At 38.9% G+C, this 24,739-nt stretch overlaps 1 protein-coding gene across 1 annotated transcript in view; it reads left to right on the top strand.

Annotated features, from left to right (window-relative positions):
- The first annotated feature begins 18,357 nt into the window (after nt 1–18,357).
- The window catches only part of ND-15 (NADH dehydrogenase (ubiquinone) 15 kDa subunit), a 51,132-nt gene continuing 44,750 nt past the window's right edge, over nt 18,358–24,739 (top strand). Inside the window, exon 1 of the mRNA XM_067148747.2 lies at nt 18,358–18,514. The gene's annotated coding sequence lies outside the window, so the exon portion shown is untranslated. The remainder of the gene's footprint in view (nt 18,515–24,739) is intronic.

The following is a 24,739-nucleotide window of genomic DNA, read 5'->3' as shown; positions in this document are numbered from 1 at the left end:
GGACAATCACAAGAACAAAAAGCCTGCATGTTTAGACATTTTTGACAATCCCAAATATCCAAGCGATAATGTCCCATTAAGTCTACAAACAGAAAATCAAACTCTAATTCGCGGATACTTGGGTCGTATTGTTGGAAAGAGGTTGGGGGTGTGACATTTCCGTCAGCAACACCAATAAATGGAACTGATTATGCATCAGGACAGAGGGGAACATCGATACTCAAAACCTTTTGTTTCTCTGGTGACTACTACTACTACTACTACTACTACTACTTAAATTTTTTATTCCTCCCATGAAGGGGAAGGCGGGCCTCTTAGACGGTAACGCCGTCTCTTAGGCCGGGAGATTTGTTACAGTGAAGGAGATGCTCGGAGAAGGTGAGGGGGTTGCGGGCCCATGGCCTATACTAGGAACTTCCCCGGCATTCGCTTTAGTGCAGGAGAATGGAAAAACACCGAAAACAATTCTCAGGACAGCCGACGGTTGGGGCCAGCCGTGAGCTCCAGCCCTGTCCCGTCTCCCGAATGCAGAGGCGTAGAGCCATGGTAGAGCCGTGGCCAACCCTCCTCTGCTCGGTTGGCCGGTCAGAGTACAGATCTGTTGGACCACGGACCAGTCGTGGGCACTTGTGGGCCAAGATCCAGTCTGCATCTACCGACCCTGCTCTGGTGAAGCATTTGCAGGAGTTTATAGTAGCTGCTGTACCATACTGTCGGAAGTCCTTCAAACTTACGAGCGTTATACGAAGACTTGCAAATTCTTCCCTTTCAGAATGTGTTCTGTTACAGTGTCCGGTCAAAGAATGTCAACAAACCAAGTTCTTAAGACCTATATTAACTGATATTGTGTTGCCAAGACCACTAAATGTTAACCGCCCGGTGTATCACTAAAAAGCCGCTCCAAACCTTCGTCCAGGAAAATCTTTGAATTGTGACGTAAAGTGGCCAACTGCGACGTCATAAAGGTAATTTTACCGATAATTAATATTACTGATGTAATTTACAAACTTGAGTGGACATATGACTATACTGCATAGTGTTTTGTAGGCCGTCGTCATAATGCATTGAGAACTTTGTGCATCGATGCCTGCCATCTAACGGAGAATTTTTGTCGCAGTCCATTCGCAAAAAAAACTCCCATAGAGCAGGCCACGGCCGACTGTATCCCTCGCTACGCTTCTTGTACCGGCCTTGATAATCGGCTGTGAAGCTCAGCATAAAGCTGTAATTGGAAAGTTTTACCATAATGCCGCTGGAGCGCTGACCTCCTACTCACTGACAGAAGCTGTATACAGCAAATTGCCGCCTTTCCAGTTTTATTTATATTGTTTTGATGTCGTAAATGTTGGCAATGTGTTCGCAATGAGGTGCTTGTTAGCTTAATATTGAGAGCTGATAGTTAAGCGCTAGTGAGTTTATTTTTTTATTGTGTTTACAAATCTTGTAATTTGTGACGTTATTGTGCGCATTTTTGTACTTCGAGCAGAAACTTTCTGCAAACAAGAACAAATGTTGAGTGGCTCAAAGTGATTTCCCGCTGTAACTTCGTCCTAAACAAGAATTTTAATTTACACGCTAATTCGCTTTTTTAATGGTGTAGTGATATGCTTTTCTTTAACTGTGTTTGGAAATATTCGAATATGTATTGTTGTGTGCCTTTACGTATTTCGAACAGGAAAAAAGAGCAAAGGGACACTATCATTTCACGAATTCTCTGTAGACCAGGACAAAACTACGGAGTGGCTCAAAGCAATTAGCACTTTCATCTCAAATTTCCGTTTCTATTTCGGGGATTTATCTTCTTTCTTTCTTTCTTTCTTTCTTTCTTTCATAATCTGTTTACCCCTCCAGGATTGGCTTTTCCCTCGGACTCAGCGAAGGATCCCATCTCTACCACCTCAGGGATTTTTTTGCAAGCTGCTTTACGCACCGACACAGATAGGTCTTATTGCGACGATGGGATAGGAAAGGGCTAGGAGTGGGAAGGAAGCGGTCGTGGATTTGGGAGGGTTGAAATTTTGTTGGAGAATTTTTTTTCGTGTTTTACATAATGGGCTGTGGTTAATGGTATTGTATTTTATGCAAGGTTAATAATGTTCTTTGTTGACATCTATATATCGTATTTGCTGACCGGAGATTCATATGTGAAATATTCTTATACTCTGTGTCTGTTTCAATCCGACGTTGATTCAATAATTCTCCCTTCGTTATTTTCCCCTCTGAAATTTAATTTAGACTTACAATACGCGATAACGCTACTTTTGGTGTTTAATTATTCATATTTTGAGTCAATGAGTTGCATTTCATGACGTTCGACTTGTGATATTTTCCTTAGGTGACTCGGAATAAACATGCATAACCTTTTCCTCAACCTCTCATATCGCACACCGATGTCCGCCAGGTTTTTTTTTTTTTTTTTTTTTTTTTTTCTGGATTACGGTCTGATGTAAATGTATTTGGTCTTGCTCTTCGATCATATATCCAATAGATGGCTGATGACGTCACATTCTTGAAGCAAAGGTCTCAATCAGCTGACTGGTGGGTAGTGCGAGAGTTTTGAACATTGTGTTATAGGCGAGAATAGTGATAAGTGTTCTTAAAAGTGACTTTTTGCTACTGTTAATGAAGCGATGGTGCACTATTGCGTAGCGTTTGGATTAAACCTTAAAAAAGGATCTGACATTTCCTTTCACGGGTAAGTAAATATTTACCTAAATATGATGATGATGTAAGGTGGTGGTGGTGGTGATTATTGTTTTAACAGGAAGTATTCGCAAAAAAAACACCCATAGAGCAGGCCACGGCCGACTGGATCCCTCGCTGCGCTTCTTGTACCGGCCTTGATAATCACCTGTGAAGCCCAGCATAAAGCTGTAATTGGAAAGTTTCACAATAATGCCGCTGGAGCGCTGGCCTCCTACTCACTGACAGAAAGCTGTATACAGCAAATTGCCGCCTTTCCAGTTTTATTTATATTTTTTTGATGTCGTAAATGTTGGCAATGTGTTCGCAATGAGGTGAGTCATACAGTTGTTGTCAGGTGTCTGTAGGATACGTACAATTACAGGTAATTTATTTCATTGGTTAACAGTTCCAGTTTCCCGGTTACAGCAATGTTGAATACTGTGCTTTTATTGATTTCAGTTTCCCTGCTGATGAGACAAGGAAAAAGCAATGGGTAGTTGCACTAAGAAGAGAAAATTTCTTGCCTGAAAAGCATTCAAGATTATGCTCTAAGCATTTTTCACCAGAATGCTTTGGTAATGAAGTATTCGGTGTGGGAGTTAAACTGAAGCCAAATGCAGTACCAACATTTTTTTATTTTTCGCCCCACCTTTTACCAACTGAGAAGAAGAGAAAACTTCCTGTGAAGAGGAAACTTCAAGTGGATCCTGTTGCATCAACAAGTTGTGTGTGAGCAGATTTTCTTATTTATTTTTTTATTATTTTCCATAGATTTATGCAGGAATGTGGCCTGTCATCCTTATGTGAAATATTTGTCTTTAAGACATTTAACATACTGTTCAACTGCAACATTTATTGCAGCATATTAGGTTATATATTACACATAGGTAAGACATTTTTGTTGTTGACACTTATAATTTTCATATTTTTTCAGTGTTCCTCAGGAAGAGGAGAATGAGTCTCTTCCTAAAATAAAGGTGTTCAGAAAATCTTATATTGGTGATTACACTGAGAAAATGGTAAAGTCACCATGGAAAGCAGGTTGCCACGGAAGTTATTCATAAAACCCATAAGAAGCTAAAATTGGAAAGGCAGAAGTATCGGCGAGCTATTAATCAGTTGCAGAATGGGAAAGCCTTAGTAAACCATCTGAAGGAGAAAATGATGATAACTGAAGATGCTGCTTGCATGACTGAAGTAAGAAAACAAAAGCTTATTTTTTTTTCGGTTTCCCTATATCCGCTAGCCTTTGATGGTGCTATTTGTGGATCCAACCAATCTCTGGGTTGATGACCTAACAGACAGACATACATAATATTTGGACCCTTTAGAAGTCTGTAATTTGTTTTAATTGTATCACAATCTCTGTTAAACAAATATTTCAAAAATAATGTAATACCATAAATTAACTTGTGAAAAAGCATAATGCACCTTTTAACTTCCATTGTTCCAGAAATGTCTTTCTCCTGCTGCTGCCCAACTTCTGATGCGAACAAAGGATGGTGATACAAGAGCAGAGTATCCTTCTGAAATACGCTGCTTTGCACTTACATTGAATTTATATTCAAGACGTGCATACCGCTACTTGAGGGATGTATTTCCTCATGGTTTGCACCATCCAAGTACACTGCGGAAGTGGTATCAGTCGGTGGATGGTAAGCCAGGATTCAGTTCAGAGGCTGCGACTGCTCTCATTTCGAAAGGGAAGGAGATGTCTATCAATGGAAAGCCCCTAGTGTGTGCACTGATGATAGATTAAATTTGATGGAAAAACAATTTCTTGGTTATATGAATTGTGGTACTAAAATCAAGGATCAGGATTTACCAGAAGCCAAAGAGGCTTTAGTGTTTATGGTGGTCTCACTAAATGGACACTGGAAAATTCCATTGAGTTATTTTTTGATTACTGTAATGGTTTAAGTGGCTCGGAGAGAGCAAACCTAGTGATTGAGTGCCTTAATTTTTAAATGACCTAAATGTAAATGTAGTGTCACCTACTTTTGATGGTGCTGCTTCTAATTTATCCATGGCCCGTTGTCTGGGAGCTTCTTTTGATGAAAATAAAATGGTGAACTGGTTTGAAAATCCCTCAAATGATTCTAAAGTGTTTATCTCTAGATGTTTGCCATGCTATAAAATTAGTGAGGAATACGTTAGGAGCTAAGAGAACTTTTGCCAGGGGTGATAATATCATAGATTGGAGGTACTTAGAAGAGTTAGAGAAACTTCAGAGTATCGAGGGCCTTCATCTAGGAACAAAACTTACCAAAAGGTACATTCACTGGGAGAAGGAACCCATGAAAGTAAAGCTCGCCACACAAACATTCAGTGAAAGTGTTGCAAGTGCAATGACATATTGTGACAGTGACTTAAATCTTTCTCAGTTTCAAGGGTGTGAGGAGACTGTAAAATGTGTTAGGCTCATGAACAATATGAACAGCCGTAATTTTTGTTCAAGGGGATGGCAGAAACCATTGAAACCAGAGAATATCCACAGTACGAGGGCCTACATTCAGGAGGCTATTGAATATATACAATCACTGCAGGAGATAGATGGTGGTGTTTGTCTAGTGAAGTGCTCCAGGAAAACGGGTTTCATAGGCTTGATTATGTCTAAAGTTGTCTTAGAAGTGTATGACTCAATTTTGAACATGTCACAGCTGAAGATGGATTTTCTGCTCACCTACAAACTTAGTCAGGATCACCTGGATGTATTTTTTAGTGCCATTAGGAGTCATGGTGCTCATAACAACAACCCCACAGCTAGGCAGTTTGAAGCAGCATATAAAAGACTTTTGCTCCATATACAGATAGGTACTACAACCAGTGCCAATTGCTCTGCAGTTGACCCTACTGTAATTATGAACTGTAGATACCTCACTCAAATAAATGTTGATCCTATTCATCTGCCTGCCAACAGTACTGATGTACTTTTTGTTAGTCATGATCATGACTACATTCCACACCCAGCCAACTTGACACTGTATGTTGAGGATGTAGTGGAATATATAGCAGGTTTTGTTGCGAAAAGATTACACAAAGTAGTTAAATGTGATGTTTGTAAGGCGGTTCTGCAAACAGCAGTTTCACATTCAGCACTCCTGAAGGAGTAAAACAGAGGTGGCCTTTCTATCGCATCATTAGATGTGATTTACCTCTGCATGGAAGGTGAAAAGATGATGCGACAATTCCAGCACAAAATGGCAAGGATGAAGGACCCTTTAAATGTACTTGTAATGGCACCACTGAACCATGCTAAGAGAGAAGTGTTTGATGAACTTCAGGAGCATACATTTGCTTCTCCGCCCCTTGACAACCACATTCATCACCTAAAGTGAGCAGTTTTTATGGAATACTTTAAAGTGAGGTTCCACCATAAAGCACGGTTTGAAACAGAAAAACTTCACAGTGTGAGGATACCTATGAAGCTTTCACACAAAGACTGTTCTATTCAAGAACCAGTAATGTAAGGAAGGCTGCTTTATAATATAATTATTGCATTTGCTATATAAACGTGTTAGAGTGTGTAACACCTCTATGAGGATTTCTATGCTTCCTGTGACTGGAATATTTATATAGACTCGAGTTGCTTATGTAAGAGGATGCTGGTGTGATATGCTAGTTTCACTGATTTGTATTAGTGTTCTACTTTTAGACATATTCCCTCTAATCAATCTGTCTATGAGTCAGGTTGATTTTTATAGAAATCCATTCTTAAATTACTTTTATATTGGCATGTCTTGTTTCTGTACTTTGGGGAAAATATTACTGAATGCTGCAGGACGTTTTCTTTTCTTCAGATGTTACCTCCTATTTTAGGCCTACTTCAAATGTGGCAAGTGCATTAGTTTATGGTGGGCTTTAAACTAAGCTTAATTTAGTAGGTGGCAGTGGAGTGAAATTTTACCTGTGTAGCATTTTATGTATCCCTTTGTTGTTATTATTATTATTATTATTATTATTATTATTATTATTATTATTATTATTATTATTATTATTATTATTTTGTTGTTGTTGTAGTTGAAGCAGCATATTATAAGAGATCCTTGCTTCATAGGCATAAATAGGTACTACAACCAGTGCCAATTGATATGCAGCTGACCCTACTGTATTGTGAATTTTTATAACTTACTTTAAGTGAATATTTCTTGTTATGGTACCTGTTTATCTTTTACCCTGGAGAGTTCATTTTTGTTGCCATCTGTTGATGCTGTATGGTTCACTTAAGTATGATACTTGCGTTATTTTCTATCCATAATGGTCCTGTAGGCTATGTGTCACTCTTTGCATCTTGTGTTTGGGCATTGGTTTGAAGTAGGCCTATTTCAGTCAAAAGTACACCAAGCACGGTAAATACAGTATTTTAAAGTTGTTTTTGGAAGTTATGAAGTGTTTATTGTATATGTCAGTCGCATTCATATTTAAAATTAGGCTACACTTCCTTACGGACAACTTTCAGAGGTTACCTTTCAGCTATTAATCCCTATATGATGCGGTAATTGGAAAAAAAATACTTGTCTCTTACATAATAATAAATAATTAACATTAAACAATTGCTGTTACTCACTGGGATGTAATACTTGCAAAAAAATACGATCATAATGAGGGTACATCCTATCGTAGGTCTCTTTTGGTTTTAAGGATTTCCGTCGTAATTACGTACGGTATTAGAGATTTCTTTACCTATAAATGAGCTATACATTTCCTTGCCTGCTGGTAGTTTTTATTTTGACTTTTTAAAAGGTGACTATAATGGACTAAATTATTATCTGACACAGTTCAGCTAGAAGGAGATGTTTCAAAATGTATCAATTGATAAAGCAGTAGAAATCTTCTATTCAGTACTACATCATGGCAAGGAACTTTACATCCTTATACGGAATTTTAAGACTCCCAAATTCCCAAAGTGGTTTAATCATAAATTGAAGTCACTGATTATTGAAAAGAAGAAAGCACACAAGCGATTAAAAAAACAGGTCTCAATAGTGATTATCAGCATTTCTCGAAATTAAGAAATGAATGCAAGTCTGAATCTAAACCTTGCTATACAACGTATGTCTCCAACTGTGAACGAAGTATTACTTCCAATCCACAGAAATTCTAGCAATATCTCAGTTCTAAAAGTTTATGTGATAATATTCCTTCAACAATGCATCTTAATGAAGTTACAGCAGATACTGGAGAAAATATTGTCAATCTTTTTGCTAACCACTTTTCATCTGTTTATTCTTCTTAACAGAATAGTAGTAGTATGTCATATGATTATCCATTCTCTGTCAATCTATCAGTTATAAACATTAGTAAGGCAGAAATTTACAACAAACTGATATCTCTGGAATTAAAGAAAACTGTAGGACCTGATAGTGTTTCAACTTACCTGCTCAAGTACTGCTCATTTATTTTATGCGAAGCACTTTTATCTGTTCAACTTTTCATTAAATCAAGGCGTTTTTCCAGTGGAATGGAAGAAAGGATTAGTTAGTCCAGTTTTCAAAAATGGTGATAAAACTGACATAAAACAATATAGATCAGTTATAATCTCTTCTCATATTTCCAAAAATTTTTACTCAATAATTCTTGACAAAATCACACCTCTCTTTAGAAACATCATCATTGATGAGCAACATGGATTCTTTTCAGGACGGTCAACCTGTAGCAATCTTCTTTTATTCTATCAATTCCTCTTGGATGCAATAGAGAACCACTCCCAAGTGGACTGCATTTATACAGACTTCTCAAAAGCTTTTGACACTGTCGACCACGATATCATGCTGCAAAAACTAACAGGCTACGGAATTAACGGGCCTCTCCTCTCATGGTTTGAATCGTACCTTGAAAATCGCCTGCAGATTGTTAAAAATAAGGAATCATTTTTCTGCGCCTATTATTGTTACCAGTGGAGTTTCTCAAGGGTCTCACCTTGCACCCTTACTTTTTACTCTCTACATAAATGACATTAAAATAAACTTAAGAATTCTGAATTGCTTTTGTTTGCTGACGATGCAAAAAAATTATGCAAATTAATTGTCCACTTGATCGTTTAAAACTTCAAGAAGATTTACATCATCTGGAAAAGTGTTGTTGTTTGAGTCATCAGTCCATAGACTGGTTTGATGCAGCTCTCCATGCCACCCTATCCTGTGCTAACCTTTTCATTTCTACGTAGCTATTGCATCCTACATCTGCTCTAATCTGTTTGTCATATTCATACCTTGGTCTACCCCTACCGTTCTTGCCACCTACACTTCCTTCAAAAACCAACTGAACAAGTCCTGGGTGTCTTAAGATGTGTCCTATCATTCTATCTCTTCTTCTCGTCAAATTTAGCCAAATCGATCTCCTCTCACCAATTCGATTCAGTATCTCTTCGTTCGTGATTCGATCTATCCATCTCACCTTCAGCATTCTTCTGTAACACCACATTTCAAAAGCTTCTATTCTCTTTCTTTCTGAGCTAGTTATCGTCCATGTTTCACTTCCATACAATGCCACGCTCCACACAAAAGTCTTCAAAAACATCTTTCTAATTCCGATATCAATGTTTGAAGTGAGCAAATTTCTTTTCTTAAGAAAGCTCTTCCTTGCTTGTGCTAGTCTGCATTTTATGTCCTCCTTACTTCTGCCATCGTTGGTTATTTTACTACCCAAATAACAATATTCATCTACTTCCTTTAAGACTTCGTTTCCTAATCTAATATTCCCTACATCACCTGCCTTCGTTCGACTGCACTCCACTACTTTTGTTTTGGACTTATTTATTTTCATCTTGTACTCCTTACCTAAGACTTCATCCATACCATTCAGCAACTTCTCGAGATCTTCTGCAGTCTCAGATAAAATAACAATATCATCGGCAAATCTCAAGGTTTTGATTTCCTCTCCTTGGACTGTGATTCCCTTTCCAAATTTCTCTTTGATTTCCTTTACTGCCTGTTCTATGTAAACATTGAAAAGGAGAGGGGACAAACTGCAGCCTTGCCTCACTCCTTTCTGGATTGCTGCTTCTTTTTCAAAGCCCTCGATTCTTATCACTGCAGACTGATTTTTATACAGGTTGTAGATAATTCTTCGTTCTCGGTATCTGATCCCTATCATCTTCAGAATCATAAATAGCCTGGTCCAATCAACATTATCGAATGCCTTTTCTAGATCTACGAATGCCATGTACGTGGGCTTGTCCTTCTTGATTCGATCCTCTAAGATCAGACGCAAAGTCAGGATTGCTTCACGTGTTCCTACATTTCTTCTGAAGCCAAATTGATCTTCCCCCAACTCAGCTTCAACTTGTTTTTCCATTCTTCTGTAAATAATACGTGTTAAAATTTTGCAGGCATGAGATACTAAACTAATAGTGCGGTAGTTTTCACACCTGTCAGCACCGGCTTTCTTGGGAATAGGTATAACAACATTCTGCTGAAAATCGGATGGGACTTCTCCTGTCTCATACATCTTGCACACTAAATGAAATAACCTTACCATGCTGGTTTCTCCTAAGGCAGTCAGTAATTCAGCGGGAATATCATCAATTCCAGGTGCCTTGTTCCTATTTAGGTCACTCACAGCTCTGTCAAACTCTGACCTCAAAATTGGGTCTCCCATTTCATCAGCATCAACAGCCTCTTCATGTTCCAAAACGAAATTATCTACATCGTTACCTTGATACAACTGTTGGATATGCTCCTGCCATCTTTCTGCTTTGTCTTCTTTCCCTAGAAGTGGCTTTCCATCTGAGCTCTTAATATTCATGCACCTAGATTTCCTTTCTCCAAAGGTTTCCTTGATTTTCCTGTATGCAGCATCTACCTTTCCCAGGACCATACAGCCTTCGACATCCTTGCACTTCTCCTTCAGCCATTCTTCCTTAGCTACCTTGCACTTTCTATCCACTTCATTCTTTAATCGCCTGTATTCTTTTCTGCCCTCTTCATTTCTAGCATTCTTGTATTTTCGTCGTTCATCAATCAGGTCTAGTATCTCCTGAGTTATCCACTGATTCTTAGTTGATCTTTTCTTCCTTCCTAACATTTCTTCAGCAGCCCTACTGACTTCATTTTTCATGACTCTCCACTCTTCCTCTACTGTGTTTCCTTCGGCCTTTTCATTTAGTCCTTGTGCAACATGTTCCTTGAAACAATCCATCACACTCTTTTCTTTCAACTTGTCTAGATCCCATCTTTTTGCATTCTTTCCTTTCTTCAATTTCTTCAATTTCAGATGGCATTTCATGACCAACAAGTTGTGGTCAGAGTCCACGTCTGCTCCTGGGAAAGTTTTGCAATCCAACACCTGGTTTCTGAATCTCTGCCTAATCATAATGAAGTCTATTTGATACCTTCCAGTGTCTCCAGGTCTCGTCCACGTATACAGCCGTCGTTTGTGGTGTTTGAACCAAGTATTGGCGAGGACTAAATTATGGTCAGTGCAGAATTCAACCAGCCGACTTCCTCTTTCGTTCCTTTGTCCCAATCCAAATTCTCCTACTGTGCTACCTTCTCTTCCTTGGCCTACCACTGCGTTCCAGTCTCCCATCACAATTAGATTCTCGTCACCTTTGACATATTGTATTAAATCTTCTATCTCCTCATATATTCTTTCAATTTCTTCATCATCTGCTGAACTAGTAGGCATATAGACCTGCACTATTGTGGTGGGCATTGGTTTGGTGTCTATCTTGGCGACAATAATTCTTTCACTATGCTGGTCGTAGTAGCTTATCCGCTGCCCTATTTTCTTATTCATTATTAAACCAACTCCTGCATTACCCCTGTTTGATTTCGTGTTGATAATTCGGTAATCGCCTGACCAAAAATCCTGTTCTTCCTGCCAACGTACTTCACTTATACCAACTACATCTAACTTTAGCCTATCCATCTCCCTTTTCAGATTATCTAACCTACCACAACGATTCAAACTTCTAACATTCCACGCTCCGACTCGCAGAATGTCAGTATCCATCTTCCTGATGATCGCCCCCTCTCGTGTAGTCCCCACCCGGAGATCCGAATGGGGGACTAGTTTACCTCCGGAATATTTTACCCGGGAGGAAGCCATCATCAGTACATCATTCATACAGAGCGAGCTGCATGTCCTCGGGAGGTGGTTACGGCTGTAGTTTCCCGTTGCTTTCAGCCGTGTAGCAGTATCAACACAGCTAAGCCATGTTGAGTATTATTACAAGGCCGTATCAGTCAATCATCTAGACTGCCGCCCTTGCAACTACCGAAAGGCTGCTACCCCCCTTTCGATGAACCATTCGTTAGTCTGGTCTCTCAACAGATACCCATCCGGTATGGTTTTACACCTGCGGCTCGGCTATCTGCATCATTGGGACACGCAAGCCTCCCCACCGCGGCAAGGTCACATGGTTCGCAGAGGAGGCTGGAAAAGTACTGTATTCAAAATGGGTTGAAAATCATGAGAAATATAAAATAATATATATTTTTTAAACAAGAAGAAAATATCATTTCAGTACAAATTTAGTAATAATAACATTCTAACTCCTGTTTCACAAGTTAATAACCTTGGTGTTTATTCAGTTATAACCTATCGTTTAATGAACATATAGAAAATATTTGTAAGAAAGCATTTAAAAATTGGGTTGCATTACTAGATATTCTAGAGAATTTTCAAACTTAGCTACCTATCGATTGCTGTATGTGTCTATGGTACGCCCTATACTAGAATACTGTACACCTGTTTGGAACCCTTCTCATCAGACCTCTATCCATAGATTAGATTCAGTAAATTTCTTCGTTTATATTCATTTAGAGCAGGATTCTCATATGATAATGTTAATTATACATCCTTACAACAGTCCTTAAATCTGCATAGCCTGTCACAACGCCGTGAATTGTTGGATACACTCTTCATTTTTAAATTGCTTCATTCCTTGGTGAATTGTCCACAACTCCTTGCAAAAATTAACGTACATGTACCAGACAGACGAACAAGGTTCAAGAATACATTGTCTACAAATTGACATAGAACTAACTACGCATTCAATGAGCCAATTGAACGAATATCAAGATCTCTAAACACTTTTTTGCTAGTTGCTTTACGTCGCACCGACACAGATAGGTCTTATGGCGACGATGGGACAGGGAAGGAAGCGGCCGTGGCCTTACTTAAGGTACAGCCCCAGCATTTGCCTGGTGTGAAAATGGGAAACCACGGAAAACCATCTTCAGGGCTGCCGACAGTGGGGTTCGAACCTACTATCTCCCGAATACTGGATACTGGTCGCACTTAAGCGACTGCAGCTATCGAGCTCGGTAATCTCTAAACAAAGTGGATATTGTTGTATTTAACTGCTCATTGTCAAAATTGAGAAATCACATAATCTCCAGAATTGACTATTACTTTGCTGTGATTACTTGTAATATCATTTCAAACATTGATATAGGAATTAGAAAGATGTTTTTGAAGACTTTCGTGTGGAGCATAGCATTGTATAGAAGTGAAACATGGACGATAACTAGCTCAGAAAGAAAGAGAATAGAAGCTTTTGAAATGTGGTGTTACAGAAGAATGCTGGAGGTGCGATGGATAGATCGAATCACGAATGAAGAGATACTTAATCGAATTGGTGAGAGGAGATCGATTTGGCTAAATTTGACAAGAAGAAGAGATAAAATGATAGGACACATCTTAAGACACCCAGGACTTGTTCAGTTGGTTTTGAAGGAAGTGTAGGTGGTAAGAACAATAGGGGTAGACCAAGGTTTGAATATGACGATGAGATGTAGGATGCAGTAGTACGTAGAGATGAAAAGGTTAGCACAGGATAGGGTGGCCTGGAGAGCTGCATCAAACCAGTCTATGGACTGATGACTCAAACAACAACACAACCCCATTGAACTTTCTTTTTAGTGTGTTTTGTTTATTCTTCTCTACTGTTATGTAAAATGGTATTACCGTTAATAAAGTATTATTATTTATGTCCACGGTTTTTATTGTAATTTACGCTTAACCACAACAGCTAAGCAGGGTACATCTCATATTCCGATTTCTGCTTCGAACTATCCCCCAGTCAGGTGATCGAGATGTTGACTTCAAGCCGCAACATGGACGCAAGGTCTGTCTAAGGAGGTCAAGTCACGAATGCTACTTATGGAGCCGCCATATTGGGTCTTTAAGGGAGCGTAACCAAAGGCAAGTGTATTCGAATTTAGAGGATTTCGGTACCGTGCATTGAAATAAAAAAAATACCAACTATTTTTCATAAATAATTTAATTGGGCATCTCTAGTCATGTATATATAACTGTATAACACTTAAATGATATGAATACATTCACAGCTATTTGAATAGGAAGATAATTAACAGACCCTGAAAGTGATTTTTTTTCTTTTTTGAGAAACAAGAATCAACAGAAAAGCTCGTGTTCTTCTCTTTTACTTCCTTACAATTTGGCCTTACTGTGTTTCTTATTAATATCATCTGTCAAATACGAAATCTTATGGACAGAAACATAGAAATCTGTACAGTACCTATGTCATATTATGATTACCGGTACATGAAATACTGAACTTGAAGTACTGTATTTAAAGTACTAAACGACGGTTGTAATAAATTACCTTCAGCGTTTTCTTTATTAAGAAAGTAATTACCGATACTGCGTTTCTAAAAGGTTACCCCAGTATGTTGACAAGCACTGAATGCCTCTTGAGTTGAGTGCATTAAATTATCTTTGGTAACTGTTGTTATCCATTCATGTGGTATTTCTTCGGTTGTACGGCAAAAATATTCTGCACATACGCAACAAGTATGTTGTTCTTACCTACTCTTAACTAGTTTATTGATAACCCACGCAGCTGTATAGTACAGAGTGATGGTGGTGATTATAGTTTTAGGAGGAAGTACAACTGGACAACCATCCTCTATAAACACTAATCAGAAAAAAACAAATGGAAGGTGACCAACACTTCGAAAAATGAAGGTATCAGCAAAAGAAAGATGAAGGCCGCAAAGTGCGCGGAAATGAAAAACTTCCTAGGCATCGAATGCGCTAATGCCGTCGCGGTCGGAAAAGAACAAGTGTTGACCAGGGGAGGACGGATGGGCTAGAATAGTGAAAGCAATGTCAAGACTCAGCTAAGGGCCTCGTAGTCACAACCCAAAATAAATTCCCCCCGTGGGTGGGGCCAATAGAACAACGCCCACGGTCTTCCCTGTCTGTCATAAGAGGCGACTGAAAGGGGCGTTAGGCGCTTCTAACTAGGTAGCGTGGGTTGGCGACCACGGGGCTCTTAGCTGAGCCGTAATATTCATGCAAATAATAATAATAATAATAATAATAATAATAATAATAATAATAATAATAATAATAATAATAATAATAATAATAATAATTGTTACGGAGTTGTCCATGGTAGGTAAGGTGAAAGAAGGTGCTGGGATGAACAGGTCTCAAGCTACGAAATTAAAGTTAATTTAAAATTTAACAAGGTTATATTTTCTTTGCAAAATCAAGAAATAACAAGAATGGCAGGTACAGAGTAGCAAAGCAACTATTCGAGCATGTACAATTACAGAGTTACAGGATTTGGGCTCCGAGAGCCGGACACACAATTCTTGAGCAATGAGCCCAACTTTCCTTCTATACAAGGTTCAGCAAAGGGGCAGAAAACCCCAATCATGCCTAGGAGCACTTGCTCCCCTTTACACAGTAAAGCCTCCTCGAGGCACGCAAAAACAAATTTTTATTTTGGAAAGAGCAACCCGCTCTCAAAGTTCTAGCCTATCAAAGGCCACACCAAATTCCACCTTCAAGCTGTCCTCCAAGGACATAGACACAGGGGTACAAATACCCAACCTACTGAGGCCTATTAAGTGAAGAAACAGAAATATTACATGGCCTCGACAACACCAACTTGAGAGGAGGCGTTCTTGCACTCCTAATACACTTTATATAAAACCTACTTGGCACTAGGCCGTTACTGCAAGGGCTAATCCCATACTAGAGAGGTGACTTATAGAAAGAGGCAATTTACATTACATTAAGGAAGAAACGGTTGAGAAAATAAGTTCACCTCAACGCAATATGAGTGGGAGCTCGAGAGGGTTAAGCACTCTCTATCCCAATATGTAGTTTAAAAGATAGAATTGATACTAGGTGTCTTTACATTTTAGGGGAAAAGTTACATGGTAGAACGGCTTCGGACCTGCCCCGAGAGTTAAACTGCTGAGCTAGCAAGAAAAGAAGTTATTAAACGGCCATTACCTGGTGGCTGAACTGCTGCCCGAAGAAAGAGGCGCTTCCCGCCCCCTGCTACGTACTTTACACACTGATAGATGTTATTGAAGTGGCGCGGAGACCCGAAAATCAGCAGTTTATATACCCTCGTGGAAAGTTCGAGGCGTTTCAGGAATGAGAACACCCTCCCACAAGAATTTTATTGGCTAAGAACGAAAACCCCTACACTAGATGAAGAAGAAACACATTATTGGTGGAAATTTAATTACAGAAATTCCTGATTGGACAAATTCAAAACAAGGGGAAAGATTGGGGTTAATATTGCCAACTTAAATAAGGACTGGAAGAAATTTAACAAAGAACAAACTTTTGAACCCAAAATTTCTCCAAAAACACAGTTATTTCACTTCGCACTAGGGTGCACCATTGTAGTTCTTCAGTAGTGTCCTCTAGGAGAGAATGTTCACACTTCTTACTACAGGAAAAACAAAAATACATCGAAAATGACACTTTTCAGAACACTTCAAAATTTACAAGTAGTGACAACTTCTGAAAAACTTGAGAATTAGCACTGTACTTAAAGTTCAGGCTTCCTCCAGTAGGAGAGTTTCAACTGGCGCAAATTTTACATTAGCGGCGCGGAGGTGTACCGCCCGGTACAATAATAATAATAATAATAATAATAATAATAATAATAATAATAATAATAATAATAATAATAATAATAATAATAATAATAATAATAATAATAATAGTTAAGAAAATTAAAGCCATTGGTAGACACGATTTCATAAGAAATAGAAATTCAGTCACTATTAAAGTGAGTTAATCTAGGTTAGGCTTTTTAGGGATTACATTAGGATATTATGTTAGGTTACGGTACATTAAATTACAGTAGTTGGTTAGTGCGAGTGAAGCGAGTGTTGTGATCTTTAAGTATGTCCAGCCATATAATGTACTCTATAGAGCATTTAAGATGAATGAAATTTAGCTGTAAATAATAACTACAGTACAATATATGACTGCTATTATTAATAAAATTGTTGTAATGATGGCCAGCTGGACATAAATTGTTGGTTTGAAGTGATAGGCCTATTGTTTGTTGTGATTATAATTGCTAAATGAACAGGAACAAGCATTTCAGATATCTGTGAAACATTTCTACGTTGCATGTAGGGTTAGAATGATACTGTGTAGTTTACATGAAAAGGAATGGAATGAAATGGCGTTTGGCTTTAAGTGCCAGGAGCGTCTGAGGACAAGTTCGGCTCGCAAGGTGCAGGTCTTTTGATCTGACCCCCATAGGCGACCTGCGCGTCGTGATGAGGATGAAATGAAGATGACGACACATACACCCTACCCCCGTGCCAGCAAAATTGACCAATTATGGTTAAAACTTCTGAACCTGCCGGGAATCGAACCTGGGACCCCTGTGACAAAAGGCCACCACACTAACCATTTAGCCATGGAGCCGGACACACGAAAAGGAAATTTTCATAAACATGAATACTAGTATTACATTTCCTGTTACTTTTCTTGCTTGTTTTGAAAGACAGTTCTCTTTCTTTGGGAGGTTTCCTCTTATATATGTCAAAGACTCAGGTGGATTAGGGACGTTGGAAATTATTGGGATGGAATTCCACTTGAGTAGTTTTCGTCCGTCTGCACTCTTTAGTTCAAATTGCGATTTTTAAAAATAATGCTAGAAGAAAATACATAATAAGACCTATAAATACAAAACATCGTTCATATAAACATACTATTATTCAGGAATAATACGAATGTATAACTTCACTAACCTCGTACAAGAAGCAATTATCTGTAGGTTGCCATTTGTCACGCCTACAGTTTTGTACCCACTGAGCTCTCCTTTGCTTATTTCTCGGGAAGCGAAACACTCTAATTCCGTCAGCTGTCTTATTTTGACAAGTTGGTGCGGCGCAGTACCCCGTTTTCCTTCAAAATACAAGTAACAGTTCACATTATTGCATCGGACATGCCCACATAACGTTATTTGAGACCCAATATGGCCGCTACCGCAAAGGATTGTGGTAGCGTGACCAGACCTCCCTAGACAGACCTTGCATGGACGACGTGGCGCTAAGCGCACTCTATAATATTAATGCTCTAAGGTCTTGCTTCAGTTCGAGACAAACTGCCCTTAATTATTAATATCGCTCATTTCATGCCTCTTTGCGTGCCATCTACTGAACCTGTATACAACTATCTACACCTCATGAATGACCTCCAGCGCCATCTAAAATCGGAGACGGAAACTACCTGAAGCTAGCTACAGATTGGAACCATAAGCCCCATTAGACTTCCACTTTGCTTCCACCTTTCCACTACTATCTTTTTGTTTCGCTTTTGTTCCCAATTTGGTCACTACCAATATAGGTAGAAGAGAGCAGATCTGCTCAACGTACCTGAAACTGAGAATCACACAATTGTATTCATTTTTTATACTTTACATAAATAATTGCATTATGTAGTTCAGTATAAGTTACACTGGTGGCACAGCTTATACAAATAACAACTATCCGGATGATGTGAATACGCCCTGACGTTGGTAGCAATGACTAGGTCATAGGCCGTAGTGTAGATCGGTCGAGTATTATTGGAGGTTAACGTAAAGGTAGGAAAATATAATTTAAATAGTTATGCAGGATCACATGCCTTTATTTTAGTACAAGAGAAATATTAATATACCACAAAGCCTTATTTTGTTACAAGAAAACATTGTACATATTCACAAACATGTATTTTGGTAGAAGAACTTAATGTGTGTACAGTATAGGAAAAGTAAACTTTATGTTTGCCACTATGAAAACAAATACTCATTGGATTTGTAACATATACATTGTTGATTCATAAGATTAGTTATGACCGAGCTCGATAGCTGCAGTCGCTTAAGTTCGGCCAGTATCCAGTATAATCGGGAGATAGTGGGTTCGAGTCCCACTGTCGGCAGCCCTGAAGATTGTTTTCCGTTGTTTCCCATTTTCACACCAGGTTAATGCCGGGGCTGTACCTTAATTAAGGCTATGGCAGCTTCCTAGGCCTTTCCCATCCCATCATTGCCATAGGACCCATCTCTGTCGGTGCGACGTAAAGCTAATAGCAAAATATATATATATTAGGAAACTAATTTTCTTTTGCACTGCAAAATAAGTATTCATGAACTGAGAGAAAATAAAACGTATAACAGAACCACAGCTGGTTTTATACTTCGTATGTTTAACCCTCCTATGTATCCTCTTTGGCATGGAATGGACCAATCTTCTTGTAGTCGCTGACAAAATACTTTGCCATTCCCGTATGAGACATTCTTTCGAAGCTGTCTTACTACACATGTTTCGTGTTTGCTTCAAGTTTTCTCCACAGATGCTCAGTTGCGGTCAGGTCCGGATTCTGAGCTGGAGTTCACGGAGTACCACGAACGTACAATGCCCAATGTAGTTTTGAGTCACTGTCTAGTTGAAAGTAACAATTTTTTCAAGACCCTAGGCATCAACATTCTGTTGTAAGTTCGCTTTGAGAATATTCAAATACATAAACCTCTCCATGGTACCATCAGTAAACACAAGTGTCCCGACACTGGAGGCTGCCATACTTCCCCATACCATACTCCACCATTTCCATGCTTGACCATGTCTTGAAGGTTTTGAGGGTCTAGTTCTGGTTTCGGTTTTCACCAGACCAATATCCTAGCATTGATGTGAAAGATATTAAATTTACTTTCATCTGTAAATAATACCGTATCACAGAAACCTGTTTTGGATACAGACTGGTGCACGAATTCAACCTCCATTTCTTGTTCTCTTTACTGATGTAGGGTTTTCGTCTAGGTAGCTCGAAGGATTGAGGATGGTATGGATTGCCCCTAGAGATATCCTGCAGATAGTGCAGACGCTGCCAATGTGGGAAATTTTTTGAGCATCCTCGGCAGAATTCTTGTTTCTCTAGTCGTTAGCTTTTGTGGACGACCTTTTCTTTCACCATTGATTACTGTTCTGTCTTTATATCATTTAATAATGGATTGCACAATCACTTGACTTATTCTGATTATATTTTCAATATCAGAATATGACTTGTAATGAAGATATTGAGAGACAACAATGTTTGTTTCTCTTTGTGACCCATTCTGCTGTTCCACAGTACCTGTGTCTTGCCAGCTGATTCTTCACGGAGTAGAAATTCAGTATGACCTACATTACTTTCATAGCATGATAAGAATGTAACATGTTAGAAATTGTAAATGGAATACCTTGTAGAGGAGAGATGTGTTTACTGCGACAGCTAAGAATCCACCCGCCATCCCCCAGAAGTAATTTTGCTTTTATAACCTAATGCAATTTATCATGCGCCATTGTCCATCGCCTAAATACTTACCAGCATTTCCATTGGGTGAGACTCAATGGGATATGACGTCACTCCTAGCAATGAAGTAAAATGAATTTTGTTACCAACCCGCGCACAAGAAATACACAACTTTGTCACTAACCTGCCCTAACGTATCCAGACCAATGGAGGTGTCACGCGGGATACTAGAGGCCTGGGGCTACTTCGCGGCTTCTAACGCAAGGGCTTACGCTCCCAGACCCCCTTTGCTTGATCCAAACCAATGACTTTGTCACTATCCTACCCTAACCAATCCAGACCAGTGGCTTTGTCACTAACCTACCCTAACCAATCCAGACCAATAGCTTTGTCACTAACATACCCTAACATATACAGACCAATGGCTTTGTCACCGTACAAGATTCGCAAATTCAAAAGTAGCGCCGCTGCACTAGGAATAGTTCTTTAGATGAACAGTTGGCAGGTCTGTGCACCGCACGATCACGACCATCGCGAGAAGTAAGTGAGAGAGAAACAAATGTCAGTGCAATTGCGCTAAATGCGTGCGCTGAAGGATGGTAAGTCTTACTGAACTTTTGCCTTTCAGGGTACATCACACGTCTGCACAAGTGTTCCTTGCACTATGGGGTTGGATCAGCTGCTTTTTGGCTACAACTAGTTGCCAGTTTGATGTATGAATACTTTGTTTCCGGTTGAATGCCGTGCGAATTACATCATTTTCAATTTTTATAGAACATTTCCATGCCATATGAAAAACTGTATAACCAGTGACTCAGTTATATTACACTGCATTATGTCACCTTCAGTTTGGATGTAGTTTTTAATTGATTATTAAAAATACGCACTTCGTTTTGCAGTACATAGTGTATGAATACTTTTTTCCACAACTGTACATATCTTTGGACGGGAAGATTACCTATTGTTTTCCTTTTCGCCATGAGATAACGTTAGGTGTGCCATGTCGTGACAAAGACATTATTTTATTTTATTTTTCTGTAGCTTGTTTTTAACCTCCTTGCTTTTCCCTGTTGGGTAATATGGAGGCTTCGAGCCTAACAATTTCTTTCATCAGCTATCATGTTATTTTTAATCGTTTTAAAGACATTCGTCTCATCAAATCTCTTTGATTTGATTTGGCATGATGTATATATCTTTTCAAGGTACTGTGCCAAACTTGTATATATTTTTGAATGTTGACACAGTTAAGTATGGGAGCCTGTTGTGTTTTATTAGTCAGTTTTAACTTAAATGTTTTATTATAACTCGCCTCACATCGTAATGGGATGTGATTTATTTGTGCAGATCTTGGGGTGGCTTTTATTTTCATATGTGCCTTTGTGGGGACAAATTCCTGGTTCCTTTGTCAAAGATGTAAGCGAGTTTGATACTGGCCTAGTTGAATGTGAAGATTTTTCACCTGCTTTGGAAATTACCACCTCGGTATTTTCATTCGTCGCAGCTTGTTGGATACATTTATAAATAAGGATTACTTGGCATGTTTGCTTGTTTTGGGACACAGCTGTCTCATATCCCTGGATATTTGTAATACCTTGGATATCATGAGATGATTGTTCTGTGATATTTATGTTTCCTGACTATCACCCTGTGTGGTTGACAAGTGTGCACGTGTAGGGATATATGATACCAATGTAAATGGTCCGTTATTGGACATAATAAATTTTCGAGCTAACACATTCCTGGTTGCCACCGTTTTGACCCCCTGTGTGCTAAGTTGGGCTAGTGCGTACCATGGAGGCCACTGCATAGGCTACATAGAGCCACCGGCAGTGCCAATGCACTATGAGAGACTTTGTCTCATTACCAAAAATTGATGACTGTCTGGCCATCAGATGATATAGATGTTGATTCCCGTAGGGAACCTGAAATATTTGTCCTGAATGAGTAAATTGTAACAATCATACAATTATTTATAAGTATTGCATCTGGGTGATGTAACAAGCCCATAACTATTTCAAGGAGAAGAAGAATAATCTAGAAGACATTGGTACCAGTAGTATGAAAAGGCTAGGAAACAACAGATAGGAATCTGCCACCTGGGCGACTGGCCTAAATGCAGATAAGGATTGATTGATTGATTGATTGATTGATTGATTGATTGATTGATTGATTGAAATTTATAATACCAATATAATTGGTCCGTTATTGGACATTATACATTTTCCAGCTAACTCATTCATGGTTGACAGCATTTTACCCCTGTGTGCCAAGTTGGGCTCATTAGTTGGTAAATAGCACACCCACCCACCAGCCTGAGAGATAGGCTGACAACAAGGGCGAAACATGTCCCAGTTTAAGTGTCGTGCTTAAGTTGTAAACATTCACATGAATGTATTGTATTGAATAGGTTGACCACTTCAGTTAATTTGCTTGTTTCATATTCATTTACAATTTTCAATATGGACCAACCATGCAGTTTATTACATACATGCCACTTAGTCGAGCAGCTCGTGTCCTTTCTCCCAAGTCTTCCCAGCCCAAACTTTGCAACATTTTTGTAACGCTACTCTTTTGTTGGAAATCACCCATTAAAAATCAAGCTGTTTTTCTTTGCATTTTTTCCAGTTCTTGAATCAACTAATCCTGGTAAGAGTCCCATGCACTGGAACAATACTCTAGTTGGGGTCTTACCAGAGACTTGTATGCCCTCTCCTTTACATCCTTACTACAACCTCCTAATACCCTCATAACCATGTGCAGAGATTTATACCTTTTATTTACAATCATATTTATGTGATTACCCCAATGAAGATCTTCCCTTACATCAATACCAAGGTATTAACAATGATCCCCAAAAAGGAACTTTCACCCCATCAACGCAGTAATTAAAACTGAGAGGACTTTTCCTATTTGTGAAACTCACAACCTGACGTTTATCCCCGTTTATCATCATACCATTGCCTACTGTCCATCTCACAACATTATCAAGGTCATTTTGCAGTTGGTCACAATTTTGTAACATATTTATTACTCTGTACAGAATAACATCCACAAAATGCCTTATCTCTGATTCCACTTCTTTACACATGTCATTAATATATATATAAGAAAACATGTTGTTGTTTGAGTCATCAGTCCATAGACTGGTTTGATGCAGCCCTCCATGCCACCCTATCCTATGCTAACCTTTTCATTTCTACGTAACTATTGCATCCTACATCTGCTCTAATCTGCTTGTCATATTCATACCTTGGTCTACCCCTAACGTTCTTACCACCTACACTTCCTTCAAAAACCAACTGAACAAGTCCTGGGTGTCTTAAGATGTGTCCTATCATTCTATCTCTTCTTCTCGTCAAATTTAGCCAAATCGATCTCTCACCAATTCGATTCAGTATCTCTTCATTCATGATTCGATCTATCCATCTCACCTTCAGCATTCTTCTGTAACACCACATTTCAAAAGTTTCTATTCTCATTCTTTCTGAGCTAGTTATTGTCCATGTTTCACTTCCATACAATGCCACGCTCCACACGAAAGTCTTCAAAAACATCTTTCTAATACCCGATATCAATGTTTGAAGTGAGCAAATTTCTTTTCTTAAGAAAGCTCTCCCTTGCTTGTGCTAGTCTGCATTTTATGTCCTCCTTACTTCTGCCATCGTTAGTTATTTTACTACCCAAGTAACAATATTCATCTACTTCCTTTAAGACTTCATTTCCTAATCTAATATTTCCTACATCACCTGCCTTCATTCGACTGCACTCCATTACTTTTGTTTTGGACTTATTTATTTTCATCTTGTACTCCTTACCCAAGACTTCATCCATACCATTCAGCAACTTCTCGAGATCTTCTGCAGTCCCTGATAAAATAACAATATCATCGGCAAATCTCAAGGTTTTGATTTCCTCTCCTTGGACTGTGATTCCCTTTCCAAATTTCTCTTTGATTTCCTTTACTACCTGTTCTATGTAAACATTGAAAAGGAGAGGGGACAAACTGCAGCCTTGCCTCACTCCTTTCTGGATTGCTGCTTCTTTTTCAAAGCCCTCAATTCTTATCACTGCAGACTGATGTTTATACAGATTGTAGATAATTCTTCGTTCTTGGTATCTGATCCCTATCATCTTCAGAATCATAAATAACTTGGTCCAATCAACATTATCGAATGCCTTTCCTAGATCTACGAATGCCATGTACGTGGGCTTGTCCTTCTTGATTCGATCCTCTAAGATCAGACGTAAAGTCAGGATTGCTTCACGTATTCCTACATTTCTTCTGAAGCTAAATTGATCTTCTCCCAACTCAGCTTCCACTTGTTTTTCCATTCTTCTGTAAATAATACGTGTTAAAATTTTGCAGGCATGAGATACTAAACTAATGGTGCGGTAGTTTTCACAACTGTCAGCACCGGCTTTCTTGTGAATAGGTATAACAACATTCTTCCGAAAATCGGATGGGACTTCTCCTGACTCATACATCTTACACACTAAATGAAATAACCTTGCCATGCTGGTTTCTCCCAAGGCAGTCAAA

The sequence above is a fragment of the Anabrus simplex genome, chromosome 5 (assembly GCF_040414725.1).
Source record: "Anabrus simplex isolate iqAnaSimp1 chromosome 5, ASM4041472v1, whole genome shotgun sequence".
NCBI classification, from domain to species: Eukaryota; Metazoa; Arthropoda; class Insecta; order Orthoptera; family Tettigoniidae; genus Anabrus; species Anabrus simplex.
This window is presented reverse-complemented; position numbering and strand designations above follow the sequence as displayed.